This window comes from Stegodyphus dumicola, chromosome 5, assembly GCF_044657685.1.
Source record: "Stegodyphus dumicola isolate Sdum_Otavi_A_Nest chromosome 5, ASM4465768v1".
Lineage (NCBI taxonomy): Eukaryota > Metazoa > Arthropoda > Arachnida > Araneae > Eresidae > Stegodyphus > Stegodyphus dumicola.
In genome coordinates, this window is record NC_140772.1 from 217,583,824 (window position 1) to 217,604,025 (window position 20,202).

The 20,202-nt window shown below is 33.2% G+C and overlaps 1 protein-coding gene across 2 annotated transcripts in view; it reads left to right on the forward strand.

Moving 5' to 3' along the window:
• The window catches only part of LOC118193453 (uncharacterized), a 917,076-nt gene that overhangs the window by 471,195 nt on the left and 425,679 nt on the right, over positions 1-20,202 (forward strand). Inside the window, exon 4 of one of the 2 annotated variants that reach the window (XM_085817668.1) lies at positions 17,710-17,833. The exons of the other annotated variant lie outside the window; for it this stretch is intronic. The gene's annotated coding sequence lies outside the window, so the exon portion shown is untranslated. The remainder of the gene's footprint in view (positions 1-17,709; positions 17,834-20,202) is intronic. 2 annotated transcript variants of the gene reach the window in all.

The window sequence follows — 20,202 nt, forward strand, 5'->3', positions numbered from 1 at the left end:
GTATCTCTAGAATCTAAAATATTTGAAGTCAACACAGCGCATTTAAGTTCATTACCTTCATCGTCCAGTTTTATACGAGAAAGTGCGTCAGCTACATTGTTTTCCTTACCCGTTTTATATTTTATTGTGATATTATATTCTTGGAGTTTTAAAGCCCATCTTATTAACCTGGGCGTTAGGTTTTTTCCCGAGTAAAGTCTACCAACAGCCGCATGATCCGAAAAGACTGTTACTAGCGATTTGCCGAAATAAACTCGAAATTTGTGTACAGCCATTAATACGGCTAATGTTTCTCTTTCTGTAGCTGTATAATTCCTTTGTGTTTGATTCAATGTTTTACTAAAAAATGCCAGCGGATGGTTATTTTGCATAAGAACCGCAGCCACCGCATAGTCTGATGCATCTGCCGCAATTTCCAGGTTTTCATCCCCCTCAGGGAATTTTAAAACAGGGGCATTAATAAGCGCTTCTTTTAATCTTTCAAAAGCTATGTTCGCTTCCGCTGTCCACGTAAATTTACTCTTTATTCTTTTGATTACTAAGAGTGGTTCAACAATATTAGCGAAATCTTTTATGAAAGATCGATAGTAAGAACATAGTCCAAGGAAAGACGAAAGTTTCTTGGCGGTGTTGGGCGGTGGGAAATTCTTAATAGCTTTTATTTTTGAATCTTGCGTTTCTATACCCTTTTGCGAAATTTTATAACCGAGATATTTAAGTTCTTTAGTTGCGAACTTGCATTTTGAGGCGTTAATTGTAAGACCGGCCTCTTTTAATAATTTAAAAACTTGTTCGAGGTCATTAACGTGTTGTTCCAACGTACTACTCGTTATAATTATATCATCTAGATAAATTAAAGTTGATTTTCCTAGGACAGGCTTTAGAACAATGTCCATAGCTCTCTGGAATGTTGATGGGGCCCCACACAACCCAAAAGGCATGCGTAAAAATGCATAAGTGCCCGATTTTGTTATAAACGCGGTTTTATGTATATCTTTGGGTCTCATAGCTATTTGATAGTAGCCAGACGTTAAGTCCAAAGTAGACATATATCTCGTCGATTTGATCTGTCTAATGATCTCGTCTATAACCGGCAAAGGGTAAACTGGAAATTTAGTTATACTATTTAGTTTTCTGTAATCAATAGCAAACCTCCAAGCCCTTTTATCCGAAGGAGGAAACTCGTTCTTTTTCCTACATAGTACGACTGGACTCGCGTACTCACTATTTATGGGCGTTATTATTTTATTCTTTAACATCTCCTGAATATGTTCTTCGATGATTAAGTCTTTTTGTTTATCATAGCGGTAAGGTTTAGTCCTACAAGGTTTTTCGGCATTTAATTGAATCTTGTGAGTCACGATCTGACAGTTTCCCGGTTTTTCTGAAAACAAATGAGAAAAATTACTCACCACTTGCTGTATTGCTTTACTTTCCTGGTCATTCAAATGGCTAAGGTCCAATTCAGGTGTCTCCACCGGTTCCACCACCCTCTGGTCCATCTCCAGCACCACGGAACTATCTTGAAAATTTAATTTGGCCTTCGCGGCCCTTAAAAAGTCCATACCTAAAATAAGAGAGTGTTGCAGGTGTTTCACCACAAAAATTAATACTTTGAGATTTTCCTCTTTTACCTGTATGTTTAATGATACTTTCCCGATGCAGTGACATGTTTTTCCTTGCGCCGCTATAATTTCCGTATTTCTGGTTTTAAAGAGTCGTATCCTATAAAAATTCTTTTTGAAGAACTTTTCACTCATGAAATTTCCTTCTGCTCCTGTATCGATGAGGGCTTCTACTGGTACATCGCCAACCAGGACTTGTATAATTGGTAGCTGTGAGTTTTTTACGATGACTGTATTTAGATGTCTATTTGAGGGTTTTTCTAAAACTTCCGGGGTCTGGACCCTCCCTTTCACAGGCCCCTCTAGTCGTTTAAAGCTTTCCTTTCAATCTGTGTCTTCTGGGTACGCGGATGCTTATTTTCAAATTTTCTTTTTGGGCCTTGACCTTCGAGTTTCGATGCGTTAGCTTGATAGTTCTTTCCCCCATATGAGCGATTTCCATTTCTTGTTTCCTCCTTCCTTCCGGTACTTTGAGAATATGTTTCCCCTCTCGCTCTTTCCGCGATTCTGCGATTTTGAAACTTCACCGCCAATTCGAAAATTTCCTGCAATGTGGTTGGGTTTCTAATTTCAAAGTAGTCTTGGACAGCGGGTAACAATCTTGGTAATATTATTTCAATTATCTCCGCATCGGGTTTCTTGCCATACAGCATATCCGTTAGCTTGATTTTTCGTAAAATAAAGTCCGTCAATTGTGCTGTATCCCGTTGATAGAAACTATATAGCTCGGCTTCCAGCCGTGCGCGATCTTTCACTATGGGGAAGGCCTTTACTAACGATTTTTTGAAATTTTCAAAAGTATACGTCGGGCTTCCAAATTCACCTAGAAGAAATTTGCCTATATTTTCCACCATAGCGCGGCCTGTCCTCTTAGTGCTGATGTGGCGATGGCGACTTTTTGTCTTTCAGGCACAGGGTAGAGCTGAAAGTGGTTTTCTATCTATACCTTCTAAAAATACGGACACCGAATTTTTTCCGTCGAAATAGACGTTTGGCTTGATTGATGCTCTCAAAGTCTGGACCAGGTATCCAAATCCTTCTAACTGCGTTGTCATCTCTTGTTGTTGTCCAGCGGCTTCCATCCAGTTTTCGGCCATTTCAGTTCGATAAGTGTTCGGGCGCCAATATAACGTTGCGCGCCTCTAACTAGCACGCAACCAAGAGGTGACTGTGAAAGCTTGTATAAACCACAGAGTCTTATAAAGGGTTTAAGTCCCTTTTTATTCAACGTACTAAATTACAATTGCGTCCTCTTGACGCCTACAAACTGTGCCAACTAGGCAGTCAAAATAAAAATAATAACCTGAAAAGAAAATAAAGACAATATTCTAACTACGAGGCTCTCTAAAATAACTAACTCACCGCGTTTTACAAAAGCCGCAGCTAATTCAACAGACTTGAAGCTCACTGGAACAATTGCAACTACTTCCCGCCAAGCACATAGGCCGCAACGCGGGGTTCTTTAATTCTCGATTTCTACCTCCGTGCTCGCGAAGTAAGAATAACTCTCTCTCACCGAACTTGTTTCCTTCTATTTAAATCATACTACTTCCGCTGATAATTTGAATGCTTGCGCGTTCTACTCAAATTTACATATTCTGGCATTGGCAGTTCCAGGGGAAAGTAAGGCTTGACAGGAAAGATAGTTTAAACTTAAAATAAATGTTAATTAAAATAAATATAAACCCTACAAGATAAAACTTAACTCTTATTAATTAATTAATATGAATATCTTCTCTTAAGGAAGTTTGGCAATGAAATTTGTTTGGGAATCTCGAATACTTCCAAGTTTTATCAGAAAAAGCAGAGTGAAATTTGATTTTTCAGCGTTGATAGAGATATTCATTTCTAATAATGAGTATTACAGAACATAAATCCAGAATCTATCGGAATTCAAAAGAGAAGAAATTGTAGTTATTAGCCAAAGTGTGTTAGCCCAGAAGAGCTATTAATTTCGTTTCGGAATTTTGCGTTGGTTCACTATAAATGTCAGTTCACTTTTCAAATTGTTGCCACCAAATATTATCGCCCTGTGTTTTATTTAAAGAAATTAAATAATGAAGAATATACATAAATGTATATATGTTTCTCGCATTCTGATAAAATAACGGTACCTAGAGCCATCCAATTTTAAATAACGTAATTTTCGAACGAATATGGGCATCCGGAAGCCTTAATTTGGAATCTAACATTTGTTTTATTATCGATTTCATATTTTATTTCTGATTATTGCTGCCTAAATCTGTGAGAAGCCTTTCTGAGAAATCCTATGGCAAGATTTGTTTGCTTATTGAAGAATATAAACGTACATTAATAGCTCCGGAAATCAGTATAGTTCTATATATCTACGCCAGTTCAAAGTTGATAACTTTCTATGACATATTTTACATTTTTACTTTGTTTCTCTAGTATGATAGCCGCACTTCGAGACGATGCTTCACGGCCAAAATTTGTGGAAAAAAAAATGTTTGCTACTTTTCCAGCTTTTATCTGAAGTCCTTTTCAATAACGTTCTTTCACCATTCTTTGTTGTAAAGTGTTAGCAGTTTTTTCCATTCCACGAATCAGTGATACCAAAGACTTTGTCAGATCAGTCCAATCTATGTATCGACTGGATGAGCAAGTACATGGAATAGCTACTTTTATTATTTCTCTTTTGTTTATATGTGTTCATAACTGTTACCAATGTACACGTTTTGTGCCTAAGGGTACCTACACCTGCGAAACTTCCTTGGAATAATATGTGCATTCTAGTTTTACTCTTTAATATTCTCTTCAGGACCCATTTTGCATGAAATTTATCTCTCACTATTCCATCTTAGTATTTAATACATTTGCATATTCATTAATGGAGTATACTATATTGCATCTATATTTCATTTAGTTCAAACGGGATTTTCAAAACGTCTCAATTTTTTCCACAAAGGGTGCATACATTCTTAATTTTTTAATTGGAAACCTCATGAGATTCTTGAATTATGATCCATATATCTAAAAAGAAAGAATTTTTAAACTTGGAGATTATAGTACAGTTATAATCAATGGAACTGGGTTATTTTTATTTATTGTTCCAAATACTATAAAATCTATTTTGCCAATGAAATACTTATACGACTTCAGCAATTAAAAGTTGATTATCGGAAGATTGGTTCATATGGTATATCTTCTTGTTAATCAAAAATAAAATAAGTCTGATGCGTCAACACGAATAAATCGCTGAAAAACATGTAATTTCTATACATTTGATAATTTTGATTCAAAATATGTGTTAATACATTCGTAATAAACGACTGGCACAACGCTAAAATTATTAAGAAATATTATACTTGAATTTAGCTGTATTATTATTATTTAAAATCGCCAACATAGAACTCCAAATCAAAAATTTAGATGCGGAAAATACGCAAAATCTTATTCTTATTTCAAAGCATAATTTGAAACTTGTAAGTAGGTTTAACGCTTTTGATCTCAATTTAATAACACGCATAAAAATTTAATATTCAACCATATTAAATTCGATCTAAGAATGATGTACTGAAGAATACAAGTTTCTACTAAAGAATAAAGGATAGAATATGTAATGTCAAACTGACGCAAAAACTGAGAAAAAGGGCTCTAAGAAGAAAAAATGCAAAAATTATTTTTACAGATACAAGGTCGGAAGCGAAAAATGTGTGGTGCATGGAAAATAAATTCTCAGAAAAATCATCCATAGACTGTTTTCGGTGCCGCTAAAACAAGCGTATATGTCAAAAGAAACTCTGGCTCGACTTCTCGCGAAATTACTTTCGTGAGAATATCAAGAAAATAGGTATTCTAAGAAAAGTGTTTTTTTTTTTTTTTTTCCATACCCCCATTTTTTTGGGGTGAGATTTTTGTTCACTGAAGTGAAATGTCTAAGTAGTAGTACTACAAAAACAGTGACTTTCACAAAAACACAAAACGCAGAATATTTTATGATCAACAGAAAATTTAGAATTATTTAGAAAGCATTGATTTTATATTCTCTTTGTAGTCGAAATCTGTATTTAAAACACGTGCTACGTTGTACTGCAAACTGGCAATTAATGCTTCGTATAATTCCAGTATACACAGGGTGATTATAAATAGTTTTTACAAATTAAGAGGAATGATAGTATTCATCCAGATGAGCAATAATTACCATAGAACATAGGGTCGCATTCCACACTGAGAGGCCGAAAAGGAGAATATTAGAATCCCAACCTGAACTTACAATAGTGCCGGGAGAGTGAATGAACGAGAAGAAATGTTGCACAATCGGTTTATTGAAAAACTTCCAAAGAGTGCACAAAACGGATAATACTGAAAACCTGGCTTTCGAGTGTTAATTCGAGTTCAGATTTTGATGGCAAACAGTAAAATGCGCATTGACTGGTTGGCAAGGTCTCAACCTCGCAAACGATTGCAACAAGTTAATTATCTAAATTATTAGGGACAGTTATATATTAGGGGGAAATCTTATACCTTGATATAAAGTATTGAGGCAGCTGTTTTTCCTTCCTTCACCAACTTCTATCCTGTTCTACTGAACTTACTGTGCTGCCCTTATTCTGCTTGAAGCGCCCTTCTATGGGACACAAAGTTCTGACAGCCCGAACATAGCATGAACTTTTCATGCTAATTTCGGCATACAGCGGAAGTTGGAGTTAGTTGATAACATTCAGCCCTTGATTAAATAATTAACCAGTTGCAATCATTTGCGAGGTTGAGACCTTGCCGACCGAAGAAGTACATTTGAGTGCTTGCCATCAAAGTCTCAGCTCGAATTAACACTCGCCGAGTTTATGGTTTTATCCGTTTTGTGCACTCTCTGTGAGTTTTTCACTAAATTGATTGTGCAACTTTTGGTCTCGTTCATTCGCTCTCCCGACACATTGTTGTAAGTTCAGTTTGGAATTCTAATATTCCTCTTTTGTGCCTCTCAGAGTGGAGTGCGACTCTATGTTCTATGGTAATTATTGCTCATCTGGATGAGTACTATCTCCCCTCTTAACTCTCTCGCTGCATATCCCGCGATTTCGACGGGCAACACAGAAGTAGCAAAGTTTGCTCAACCCCGCGATTTCCGCCGGGGATGCATATTTTTTGTTTATTTAACTCTACAACCCGCTCTTTCATTCATGGTTTCATTTCAGCTTTTCTGTGATGTTTAATTATTTATTCAGATCTGGGTTTACAGATGGCATTAGTTGTCCATATTTTTGCGAAATATACAAATACATTTTGCACCATTTTGCGTTCTCTTTTCAAAGCTCAAAGATGTCTGTAGTTCAACTCTCAATAGCATGAGACTAACTGATCGACATTTTGCTAGATATATATCCCCCAATTCCATCAAGAAAGAAACTCGTAGGCATTGTGCTGTTTGTTTCTGAAAAAAGAACTGAAACTGGCAAAAAAATTCTGAAAGGAACGCGTATTTGGTACAAAGATGGCGAGATAGGATGCCTCGAGCGTTGTTCCGAAGTTTATCATATTACACTTCATTTCTAATAAATGTTTTATAAATATTTTACGTATTTTTATTAGTATATACGTTTTACCATTAAAATTTATAAAATAAATCATAATTTAACCAAGATTAATTTTCAAAATTTTTCTTTTATATGATTATTCTTCAGTTTAAACCTTTCGACAACCATTTTTATGAGCTAATTCTGTACTGAGAAAAAAAGAACTCTTTTACAAAAACTTTTATTTTGATAAAAAAAAACTACAGCAAGAGGGTTAATCTGCAAAACCAATTTAGAATCACCCGATATACTATAAAGTATTTTCTCTATCTTTTTCGCATGCCTTCGTAATGTTACTCGAACACACACTCGATGTGTATCCAGAGATCTATATTTTGAGTCCAGGCAAGGGCATTGTACATTTTTCACATCTCTTGCTTCAAAGTAACCAAATGGCTCTACAAATGGTGCCCGAACCCAAAGGTGGTGCACAATGTTTGAACATCACCAGGGTTTGGCGACTGGGCCCTTCTAATTCCCAGTCGCCCTTCAAAAGGAAGAATATATAAGGTAATTTCTCCCTACTTCTCTCATGCGTTCGTCGTGTCCCTCTAAACATACTCGATGCGTATTCGAGAGTTCCAGGATTCGAAGCCCGGCGAGGGCCCCACACATTTTTCACTTCTTTAATATCAAAACTCTAATGTCTCTACAGTACTAAGTAAAAGATAATAATTCGCGAGTATGACATCTGAAATTTTAAAGTAGTACTGTAACAATTATAAATATTTTTCTCGAGTGGTTTTTCAGCAAATGAAATGGCAATGAGAATGGATATGGATTAACCAGTCACTTTCACATATATCGTTAATCTTACCACATATCACAAAATCAGATTCAAGGACATTCCACAGTAAAAGACAACCATATGCAGTAGTGCTGTATGTAGCAGTAGTTCCTCTCCAGTTGGACAAAACATGTATGGAGTGTTTTGGTTTAAAATGATAGCTTCGGAGAAAATGGAGTTTCTAAATTGTGTATCTCTTTGAACTTAAAATATTTTCCTATCCATTTATCTAAAATTAAAAGAGTGCCGAAAGCTAAAATAATATAAATGTAATAATATTCTGAACTTAAGAATCATAATAAAGACGAAAGACTTATAGATGCAAATCTAGCTCTAGCTAGCAGAATATACACCAGATTTAGTTTACACACTCAGGAGGCCTCTCTTAATTCTCAATTCTACATAAAGCGCAATGTACTTCGCTAGAATTGCAGATGCAATCTGAGAAAAGATGAAAAAAAAGTTTTTTTTTTTTTTTTTTTTTTTTTTTTGTCAAATGGCAGGCACTTGCCTATAACGGCATTGGACACTCCTAAGGACAGAAACGGTGACCATTTTATTATGGAGGCACCTAATAGGCGGCCACCGTTACCTCCTATGAAGGGACAGGCAGTTTTACATCCATGCCTTCTCTGGGATTCGAACCCGGGCCCTTTGGTATCGCAGTCAAGCTTCCCTGACCGCTATACCGTCTGGGCGGCAAAAAAGGATTATATTGTGATGGATAACATGCAATTTTGTATAGAAATGAATGAATGTTTCCTAAGAGTTTGCTAAATCAAAAGCTTCAAAGCATCTTCTAAACAGGAAAAAAAACAGACAGGAAATCTAAAATATTCCAAAGAAGAAGCCATAAACAAAACTGCTAATAAGGTCTCAGATGAGATGGAAAATCGATACCAGACGGTTTAAAATCAAAAGTCTGAAAGTCTTTATCCACCAAATGAAAATAGTTGATGATGGTGAAATTTGCTAGAATCACCATAACAAATTTTATATAGAATTTGAAAATATACAAATTCTAGATATATGAAACTTTAATTAAGTGATTTTTAAACTCTTAGCAGCAAATGTATTACTACGAAATGAAGATAAGAAAATGAGTTTCTTCGAAATGGTGATGCTCTGAAACTTCCCAGTATATGGCAATGACTTGGAAAAGAGTAGGCCTACTCGAAAGCACCTCTTTAGCCTAAAATATCAATTCTGTATTCTGCCAAGGAGCAAAATGCATTTACAGCTTGAAGATGAAAGAACTGGTGCCTCTGACAATATTTATGCAGTAAACCTGCATAGAGATACAGATTATTTGTATTACGTTACTTCGAAGCATGAAAGAAGAAAAATGAGTAATGTCCTCGCCGGGATTCGAACCACGGACCTTTCAAATACGCGTCGAGCGTGCTGACCACTACACCACGAAGGCATGCTAAAATGACGGGAGAATTACTTTATAACTGAACTAATCTGAACTTGTATTTTTGCTTAGTTTTATATTTGAATTGAATATATTTCTTTTGCATATGTTTTGCACCCGTTCTTGAAGAGGATTACTTAATCCATTCATACAACAATAATTTTGTTTTATTAACCCAAAGGGGCGGTAGCCCAGGGGGTGCTGTTAGTCTCAAAAACAGAATATTGTGGCTTTTACTATGAAAGGCGAATCACTTTTTGAAATTTTGCCACCAAATATTATTGCCCTGTATTACATTTAAAGAAATTGAATAATGAAGAATTTGCATGAATGTATGCATGTTTCTCGCATTGTGGAAAACGACGATACCTAGAGCTATCAAATTCTGAATAACGTAGCCCTCTACTGGAATATGAACACCTGGATTACAAAATTTTCATTATTTTGAACACCTTCAGTGCATGTGTGTATGTCTTGAATAAGTTCAGCAGAAAACCAGCGGAGGAGCGTAAGAATAGGTCAAAAAGAACAAGCTGTCAGTTGAATTTTAAAATGAAACATTGCATTTTAATCATATGAAATTAATATGATGGAAAATTTTTTTTCGACATTAAAAATTACGCAAGATAATATGAACTCTAAGCATTAAGAAGTAAATATTACTGGAAGTTACGATTATTTTTCTAAGGTTTACGGTTATTTTTCTCCAGCAGATATACAAACTAATAAATGTCTTATGAGTTTCATTATTCCATTTAGGACATTTTAATAAATTGTCTCAGATGTAGATGGTTACAGAAATAGAAACGGAAAAAATACTGTATGTAAATAATCGTGATATTAATTATGATATTTCAATCATTTGAAGTTCAGGATGATATTTATGTTCAAATTAAAAAAGCTTGTCTTTCGTACCTTTGATTGTGCGACTCAAGTATTTCTGTTTAATTATTGAACTATGTAAATATTTAAACTCACGATAAAATGAAAAAGTACAAAAAGAAAAAGTTTTACTTCTCTTTTTTTCTCTCGGAAATTAAATTGCCACAAATATTTTAATGCCTAGACCTAAGACTGTATTAAATGTCTAGTTTGCCATTAGATTTCCTAATCTTTAGAAATATCAGTCTTTCCGCTAGAAAAAAAAAATATATAAATTTTAACTTGCAAAATTTCAAATTAAAGATTAAGTTTGTAAAAGCCTTGAAATGTTACGGGCTCGATTGTGCAATAAAAAATTTTATAATTAAAATTTATTTATAAGTAATTTTTCATTAATTTAGTTACATGATATTTTAACGCATAATTCGTGTTATTCTTTAATATCTCTGAAAAGAGAATATAAGCTTTAAAGGCCTACGCGAAATGCTTCACTTTATCCCTCTTTCTAATGATGTGGAAACTAGCGATTTCTGACATGCTATATTTTTAGTGGATCAATTGTTCGTAATAAATGGTGAAAGTTGTAAAGTTGGGGAAAGAATGTACTTATGATTTATAGTTCAGGATTTCAGTATCTCAGATTAAATCGAACAAAAAACGTATGGGAAAGTATTTAGAGAAAACTTTCTAGAAAGGAAAAAAAAAGTACCAGACCAGTTCACTAAAGCTATCTGTGTTGAAAATGCAAGTTTCATATGTATAAATAATTATTGTCATCTATAATAAAGAGTCACCTACTATTCTAAGTATTTTATTTTCTGTCAAATGCAGTTTTTATGAATAATGATTAACTATAAATGCTGCCACACTGTATAAAAATGCATACTATTCAGATAATCCCGTTTTCGGGACATGCCATTTGTTTTGTAGAGTCTGGTCTTAGAGAGTATACACTAGATCAAAATTCTGCAAGGCAATCTGTGAATTACCACTGTGTCTTGTAAGAACCACACAGACAGGTAAAGGGCATAAAGGACACTTTCATTAATACAAATAATGTTTAACAGATGGCACTAACTCGCGCTTAACGAAACCAGCACTTTTGGCTTTAAATCAAAGATAACGGATAAACGTAAAATTAGTGAAATTGAAATCTAGCCTAACGGCTTCACAGATTAACTAGCGTGCAAGTTGGCTCTAATCGAAGTCAACTTAACGCCTAGCAAGCACAACTTAATGCCGCAGAATTTTAAACGCTAGAGAATCAGATTAGCAACGTGGTCTTCAAGCAGGCCCAACACGCTCTATTTTTCACCCTCCAAAACATTTCTTTAAATACTTCCTACTCTCTACTTAATTTTAATATCCCACGTGCTGGAAATTTGCATTCTGGTAAGGAAATGTAACGAGGATTGGTAGGAAAGGGAATTAACATAAAACTTAAAATGAATCTTACAGTTTTATAATGCTAAATGCTTATTTAAAATATTTGGCCACCAGCGGCCAAGCGTAAAAATCGCTGAGCACTTATATTTCGGTCCCTAGCTTCAAATCCCAGCGAAAGGGTTGTCTGCATAGTCGCCTTCTTGGTTTTCTCCATGTTTAACGTATATAAGACTCAGTTTCCCTTAAAACTCCTTCACGAAAGCATCCATTTTCCAGGGCAGATACCCTTAGAGTGCTTTGCCCTAATCAAATAAACCTAACCAAGCTGTTTGAAGTAATTTAATCCAGAGATAATAAGAAATATATGCACACTCAAGAATAAGGCTTTTATAATAAAATTTTTTTTATATATATTTAAGCTATCTTATGCTTATTATATATTCTTATCCATCTTTTACTTACTTTAAAAAAGCAAATATTTATACGAATATCTAAAGCTGCTATCACAACAAGCACGAAAAATTGAAAAGATGTATTCATTACTTTGCAAAAATATCCTGTGAAATAGAATGAGATTTTTATTGAAATCAAATGAATACAATACAGCTTTCTTTGCTTTAAAATACATAGCATAATACTAGTAAATGTAATAGCAATACCATTATTATGAAAAATGTTTCGTGAGATTATTTATCGGACAGAAAATGAGGTACTAGAAAACATCGCGAATCATTAGATGACGAATATTTTGCCTTACGAGAAATAATTCTGTTAGAATTATTTCTCGTAAGGCAAATATTCAAAATGAAAATATTTTTGAATGCTTTTAGATAATTCAAAATGAAAATATTTTTGAATGCTTTTAGATAATTTCTTGCAATCACATGTTTAAGTATTCCAGTCAAATTCTTTCAAATTTTGTTCCTTTTCTTTCAAATTTAAAGAACAGCTAATTTTTATCAAGTGTTTTAGTCATCCAGTAGTATATTAGTACTGTGAACCGGATAAATGCTGGTAATTTTATCTAGAGTTTAGTTCCTAAAACGAAACGAGCTAGCTACAAGGAACGCTTACTAAATTTTTAAAGAAATACGAAAACGTTTCAAAATTTTGTTTTGTGATAGTTCTAAGGTTTAATTAACTACAAATATGTCTGGTCATGAATATAATTACACTTCATTTATCTGTTTAAATCTTTGGAATCGGTTATGTTTACGCCAGAGCGGGACACATGAAAAATTATTCGCCAAGATTTGAGCTCTGGGCCTCTCACCTTCTAGATAGACATGCTTGATTTTACCCTGTAGGCATGCGGCGAGGAAGGAGAAAATTAATTATTAAATCAGTAAACTCTCGTATGTGGTTCGGATTTTGCCTAATCAAAGGATTAGTTTTTTTTTGAGGGGTTTTCCTGGTTTTACTCATGAGTAACGAAAATGTAACCTACAGTTAACTCCCAATTAATTGGAGTGAATACGTCCACTGCATCTCTGAATCATCCAGAAATATTAAACACAGCACAGGAAAGAAGCATGAGTATCTATAGAAAACTAAATTAACAGAAATATACTATTAACAAATTTTTTGTATATTTAAGCAGCTTAAACCGGAAAATACTAACATTTGATAAATTAAATTATACCATTATTCCAAGCAAACCCAAGCCCCAGTGTAAACAACGAAAGAATAAACATAATTATAAATAAAAAAATGTTAAAAATAACATCTAAAAGCAATGTTTAGAAGAAACTGAGAGAGGTTAACGATACATTAAGTTCAAATTCGTGTAAAAAGTTTGATTAGAAGTTTTTAATTTTTGGCAATGCTTATCTGGCAGAGATATTTTGTTATATCTTCTGTTATTTCCAGTTCATTACCTTTTGTTCGTATTTCCCATTGACAGTTTCGTTTTACGCTGATGGCTTTTTTATAGTACCTTTTCTATCGTTCTGCATTAAACAAATTTAAGTCACAATCCCATCTCTGGTTAACTCATCTCTGGTTCTCACAATAATCTGGTTAACTCACAATCCCATTAATCCGTCTCCGGTTAATCGGGAATGGATTATGGGTTTCCTGACAGTCTTCAAGAAGACCTTCCCTCTTTTAGCTTGCTAATAATTAAGTATTATCTCATAAGTAACTAACTGAATTAAATCCTTCAGATAGAGTTCAGCTAGAATCATATTCAGAAGAGTACTTATCAGCGGCTAGGAAAGTTCAGAAAGAAATCTCCAAATAATGAAATTGTGTATGTGCTACACAAAACAATGCTAGATGTTATATTATTTAATAAGAACTAGCTAATCATTTGATTGCATATAACAGGGCAATAATGTCTTCACTTGCCGGTTTTCTTTACCAATCATGTATGTATAAATAAATCCTTACTTTTATATAGTGACTCTGCAACCTAGGCAGTATGGTGATTAGAAGAGCCAACTACAAGGCCAAACAGCCTGGGTTCGAATCCCGAAGAACGTGTGCTTGTTACTGCCGGTCCCCTCATAGGAGGCACAGGTGGCCCACCTATTGGGTGCTTCCACAATAAAGTGACCACCACTTTTGACCACAATAAAGTGGCCAAGCCGAAGTCGACTGAGGGGCCGCCATTTGTTTACAAAAATATAGTGACTCTATCCTTACACAAAAGATTAAGCATCTTTTGGAAACAGATTTTACTATGGGATGGAGAAATAGTAGCAGATGAAAACGAATGTTAGAAAAAAAAATAACAGAAAGAAAATAGCGAACTTTTTTGTCGGAAAGGGCAGAATAATTGCATAAGAAATATGCCGTGCGGAAAACAGTTCAAAATATTACTGTATCAGGTATGAAGTATAAACGTTAGACATATCTTTTATTAACTACAAATATGCTGCAGTACCCATCAAATAATCGTTTGAATCTATTATAATTTAAATGTTTTCCTAATTATTACTATAATTAGGTAATCTGAAATAAATTGATTTAATATTTTAGAAATCTTATGCAACATTGAATGACAACATTCTGGAAGTCAAGTCTCATTATGTAAAAGATAAAACAAAATTTTATATCACGTGCAATGGCAACACTTCCCAACTAACGTGGATGATAAATAATCTAGTAAAGTAAAATAATGCAAGAAATACATATGTGTATCTGCAGTCTACCACAGTAGTATTTTATTTATAAAGGTAAATACTTAACTAATTAGTATATTCGTTATATTAGACAATGCAATTTATCGTTTCATTCAATTAATAAATGTTGTTGATAATCTCATATGGATATATAAAAACACCTCAAAGAGCCATTACCAGCGATTCTATTTCAATTGTTTTTGTTTGACGAAATGGTAAGACAAAATTTTCTGCCTCACTCACGATGGCATACTAAATGCATCAGCAAAAAATTGTGTTGAAGTAAACAACGTATTATCATGGCGTACCACTGAATGGACATGCTTACTAAAGGGCTGTTTTAAAGTGAAATTGTAACGAACAATTTCCATTGTTCATTTTAGAAATGGACTGTTTTATGTTATGTTGTTTGATGTTTTATATTTCTGTTGAAACTGATGCTCTAACAAAATCTGGAAATGTTTTCTATATTCCCAAAACGCAGTTCAAAATGATTACTCAGTTTTTGAAAATTCTTTGCTTACGTTTACAAATATCCAGTTGCTCTAATTTTGAAAACCATTTAAAAACGTCTCGTTATAAGGAAAATTTTCAAGATACGTAATTTAACATAGCAGCTTTACACAACTGTCCAAGCTTGAATAATAGCGACAGTTTTGCCTTGTATAAACACCAGAACTTAATTAAATTTTCCAAATAAATCAGCTAAATAAAAAGTATTGTTTTCATTTCTCTTCATTTCATCGCTGTGAAACCAAATAACATCTGTGAGAAACTCTACAGCTGAATGGAACACGTCTTTGTATATTTCTACCTCTTACTTTAGAATTAAATATAATTAGTTTGATTATTTAAGCATTATTTCATAAGCCCCATATTTTTAAAACCATTTTTAAGAGCATAGGCTCTAATTTGATTACGAAATTTAAAGTATACCTTTAGAATGCCATGGAGTTCTTTACTGAGAGATTTTGCCATCAAAGGGTTTTCGTGCAACAAATAGTGAATAAAAATGTGCACCGGAGCTTCTTAGAAAAGATAGCTAAAGATGAGAAAAAAGGGCTACGATCACTGGTGCGCCATCTGTTGCTACTACTGTTATATTAGGAAACAGGACATCGTACTAATTTAAATGTTCCTCCAGCTGTCGGAACATTGTCAATATATCTGAATCATTAAAAAACAGTTTGCAAATAAAAATTCATTAAAAATATGTATTATGAAATTAAACTAAAATTTTCTAAAATATTTTATATAAGCTAGAAGAATAGAAGAACAAGCAAAAGAAGAATTAGCAAGTTAAATGGGGAGCTTATTATATATGAGCTCTGATACTAGAGTTTTTCTGAAACTTCAGACATTTTTATAGCACTCCATCTCGCCTTCGCAGAATAATCGTGCTCAGTAGTTATTATTTTAAAAGACCAAAGTCTTTCATTTTAGTTTCAATTATTTCTCTAATTGCGGAATTAAGGATGTCTTGTACAAATAGAGATAACTGCTAATATCTAGATATTAGCAGTATTTGGTAAATGAAACATTGTTTCATTTACCAAATTACCTAGTCTGCAACCTATATGGCTACACCTAATCTGCAGACTACCTAGATAATCTGAACGACAACTACTAGACACTCGTTAATCTGCAAATTACCAATTAGCATTAGTTAAAGTGAAAATAAGATCTTTCCTAGAACAAGAACAACGTTTCTGTAAGCTTAAATTAACATAATGATATTTATTTATCTATCGATAACTAAACAATCAAGCTAATAACAATCAAACAATCACTAAATTAATTGATAGAATCAACCATCAATAAATTAAAAAGATTAATACAAAAATAAAACGGTTTAAATATTATTATAATTAACGAAATTAGCATAATGTTATTTATTTATTTTTTATATCTAAAAACTCAGGTTAATACAATGAAACGATCAACAAATTATTTGATAGAATCAGCCCTCAATTACTAAATGAAATAATACAAAGCATCTAAGTAAATTATAATACAAAGTAAAGTAGGTTAAAATTATTGTTACAATTAAGGAAATGCATTTATAGAATCATATGATAAAATTATGCTTACTTATTAGTACAATCTAAAGACTGGTGACACGTTGAATTACATAGCAATTTTTTTTCTGCCACAAGCACACTTGTTTATGGTAAATTTAGATTTGCAGTCACATTTTTGGAAACCCGGCCCAATCAAAAATTTAAAAGTGTAAGTGGCGGTTGTTTATTTGCATTTGAATTTCTTAGTAGTATAGTGAATTAAATCAATTGGTTTACCAACTTCATTGTCTAGTTTTTATCGCCAAAGTTCTCCAAACTTGGCGATCGTTTAGAGAAACCAAACTCAAAGTGGAGGAAGAGGGGAAAGGAGTAGGGAAGGAAAATGAGAAAAGCAAGATTTTGAACTTTCACGATACGAAAGCCGTTAATCTGCACATCCCCTATGTAAAGTGCGGATAACGCTTGATTCTGCACGTTAACGGAGTTCAACGGATTTCGGGCTTTAGTGGCAACGTATATGATTATTCTTATTTTCCTCTATTGGGAGAAATGTAATCCTTGCCCACTATCAGCTTCGAAGCCCGCTTTCGTAAATTACTCTATGGTTAGTTGATGTGTGTGTGTGTTTCTTTCAGTTTTTTTAAACGAATCCATATACTTTCATAAGTATGAAGTCGGTTCGAATCCAAACATTCCAAATGCCAACGGCTCTGTTTTTGGAGAGATCCAATTCAAACTCGAATCACAATTCAATTTAAATCTCAGTGACTATTTATTTACAAATACCTATTACATTACACTATTTACATGATTAAAATTTTATACTATTACATGATTTTAAATCAAAAGATGGGAATAATTCCACATTCGATAACGAAGAAATAAATCCAAAGGTTTTATATTCTAATGAATATTGTTTAAATTTCTTTTAGAACCTGTAGCTGAAAATGCTGGTGCTGGAGCTATAATGCAATAATTACAAATGGAGTTACAACCAAAAACATCCTACTCTATAATTACTTTTGGAAAAGTTTGAAGATAATAATTCACTTCCACGTAAGTGATTTACAAATAATTTCAGTAAAATATGTTCTAATTTTATAACTCTAAGATAATTTAATATTTATCGGTAGTACAGAAAATAATAAATTCTCTGAATTGGATATAACGAATTTAATGTAAATCGAACAATAGCCATTCTTACGTCAATAACGTAGTTTGGCCACAACTTTACTGCTTCGAAATAACGAATTAAATAAATCATTTATCTCAAAATTTGGAAAAATACTAAAAAATTACTTCAAAAAGAAATCATTAATTCCACTGCAAACATTCCATACTCACTGTAAAATAAACTAAAGAAAGAAAACTCCAATATAAATTATAATATTGATCACCAATTTTCGCAATGAGAGGTTTCATTCGGATAAGCCCCCTTATAGTTGAATTGTTTTCAGTTATTTTTTTCCTTATAACAGGCAGGAAATAAAATTAATGACTTTATTTTCTATTTCATAGGTAGTATAAATAATTACAGATTTTACCGTCAAATTAATTTTAAAAATAATATAATATTTATAGTTATAATTTAAATACTAGCCCATATTATTCATTTTAAATTTACGTATCCATTCGGTCCTTGACTAGAAACTGACACTTCTCAGTATCATATTGATCCGTCTGGATCTATATCAAACACTTGACACCCTTGCTTGAAGGCATCTGGATTAGTAGCTGCATGTAATTTACTCAGTATGTCATAATGAGTACAGTATTTCCAGAATTAGTGAATTTTTCCATTCATTATTATCAAATATTCACGTATATATATATATATATATATATATATATATATAATTTCTGTTTGATTCTGTTTATTGGAAAAAACTACTAACTTTAATTTAGGAATAGTTCGTTTCATTTTTAATATTTTCAACTAAACATAAGAATTTTTCTTAAAAGGATTATCTAATTTTATACCTTTGCTTATGAGCCTTTGGAATTGATATATCTCATAATCATTAAAATTAAATTCAAATTTAAACAAAGAAACGCAAGATCTGGACAATAATAAATACATTAAATGAGAATTTACGTTATCATACACCACATCTTAACTTACTCTTCCACTTTTGAATGACAGTTTAATCAATTTAGTTACAGGAAGATCTACAGATAAAAACGGTTATTTCTTGAAGTTTCATTTTCGAGAGTTTCGGATTTATCAGTATTTAAAGTATTTGAAATAATTACATTAACCTGGCTACCTGTATCTTTAATAGCAGGAAAAATATTATTCCCTTTCTTAATGTTTAATTTTAAATATTGTCATTTTTAGGTGAAGTTTGATCAATGCTAGATAATCTGAAACGGGATTCCCATTGGTGATGGCTGAAGATTTTTCCAGACCAGATCTTGAGCCAAATAAGAACTTGGGAAAACTAGGTCCTGAAATGGTGTATCTTGGATACATAAAATATGGATGAGGATCCTGCCTAGGGCACATTACTAATAATTCTGGCTTTTGAGCTGAAACTGAAGTTAGAAATAACTTTTTTGCTAGGGAAGTCCATTTTTGGAGAGAATGGAATCCATTTTTGAATTTCATTTTTGGAGAGAGCTTAGATTTCCAAATGGCCGCCCAGGCGGTACAGTAGAGAGGAGCCTACTGCGGTACCCAGGGCCCCGGGTTCGAATCATGGAGAAGGCATGGTTGTAACTAACCGTCCCATATTAGGAGGCTAGGTTGAACGCCCTTTAGGTGATTCCACAATAAAATGGCTATCACTTCTGCCCTTATAAGAAGCCAATGCTGAATAGCCAAGTGCCCGCCACACTGAATGTAAAAATTATTTTTTTTTCCTTTACGGAGCACAGGTTTTGCCAGAGCAATATCACATGTATGTGATATTGCTCTAAATTCAGATAATTTTTTATTTGATAATTTTGTTTCGGCTACATATAATAATTTCAAAGACATACGTCAGAAATTAAAATTAGGTTCTGCATTACTTTAAGTAAAACAATTCGTATTTGTCTTTAGCACAGGTTTTGCCAGAGCAATATTACATACATGTGATATTGCCAGAGCAATATCGCAATATCACATACAGTATCACAGAGCAATATCACATACATGTGATATTGCCAGAGCAATATCGCAATATCACATACATGTGATATTGCTCTGGCAAAACCTGTGCTAAAGACAAATACGAATTGTTTTACTTAAAGTAATGCAGAACCTAATTTTAATTTCTGACGTATGTCTTTGAAATTATTATATGTAGCCGAAACAAAATTATCAAATAAAATATTATCTGAATTTAAAACTTTTTCTTTTAATACATTTCAGCCCTCAACAACAGCACGCGGTTACAAAATGATCCTTTAAAAAATTTGGAAATATAGTTAACTTGTATTTG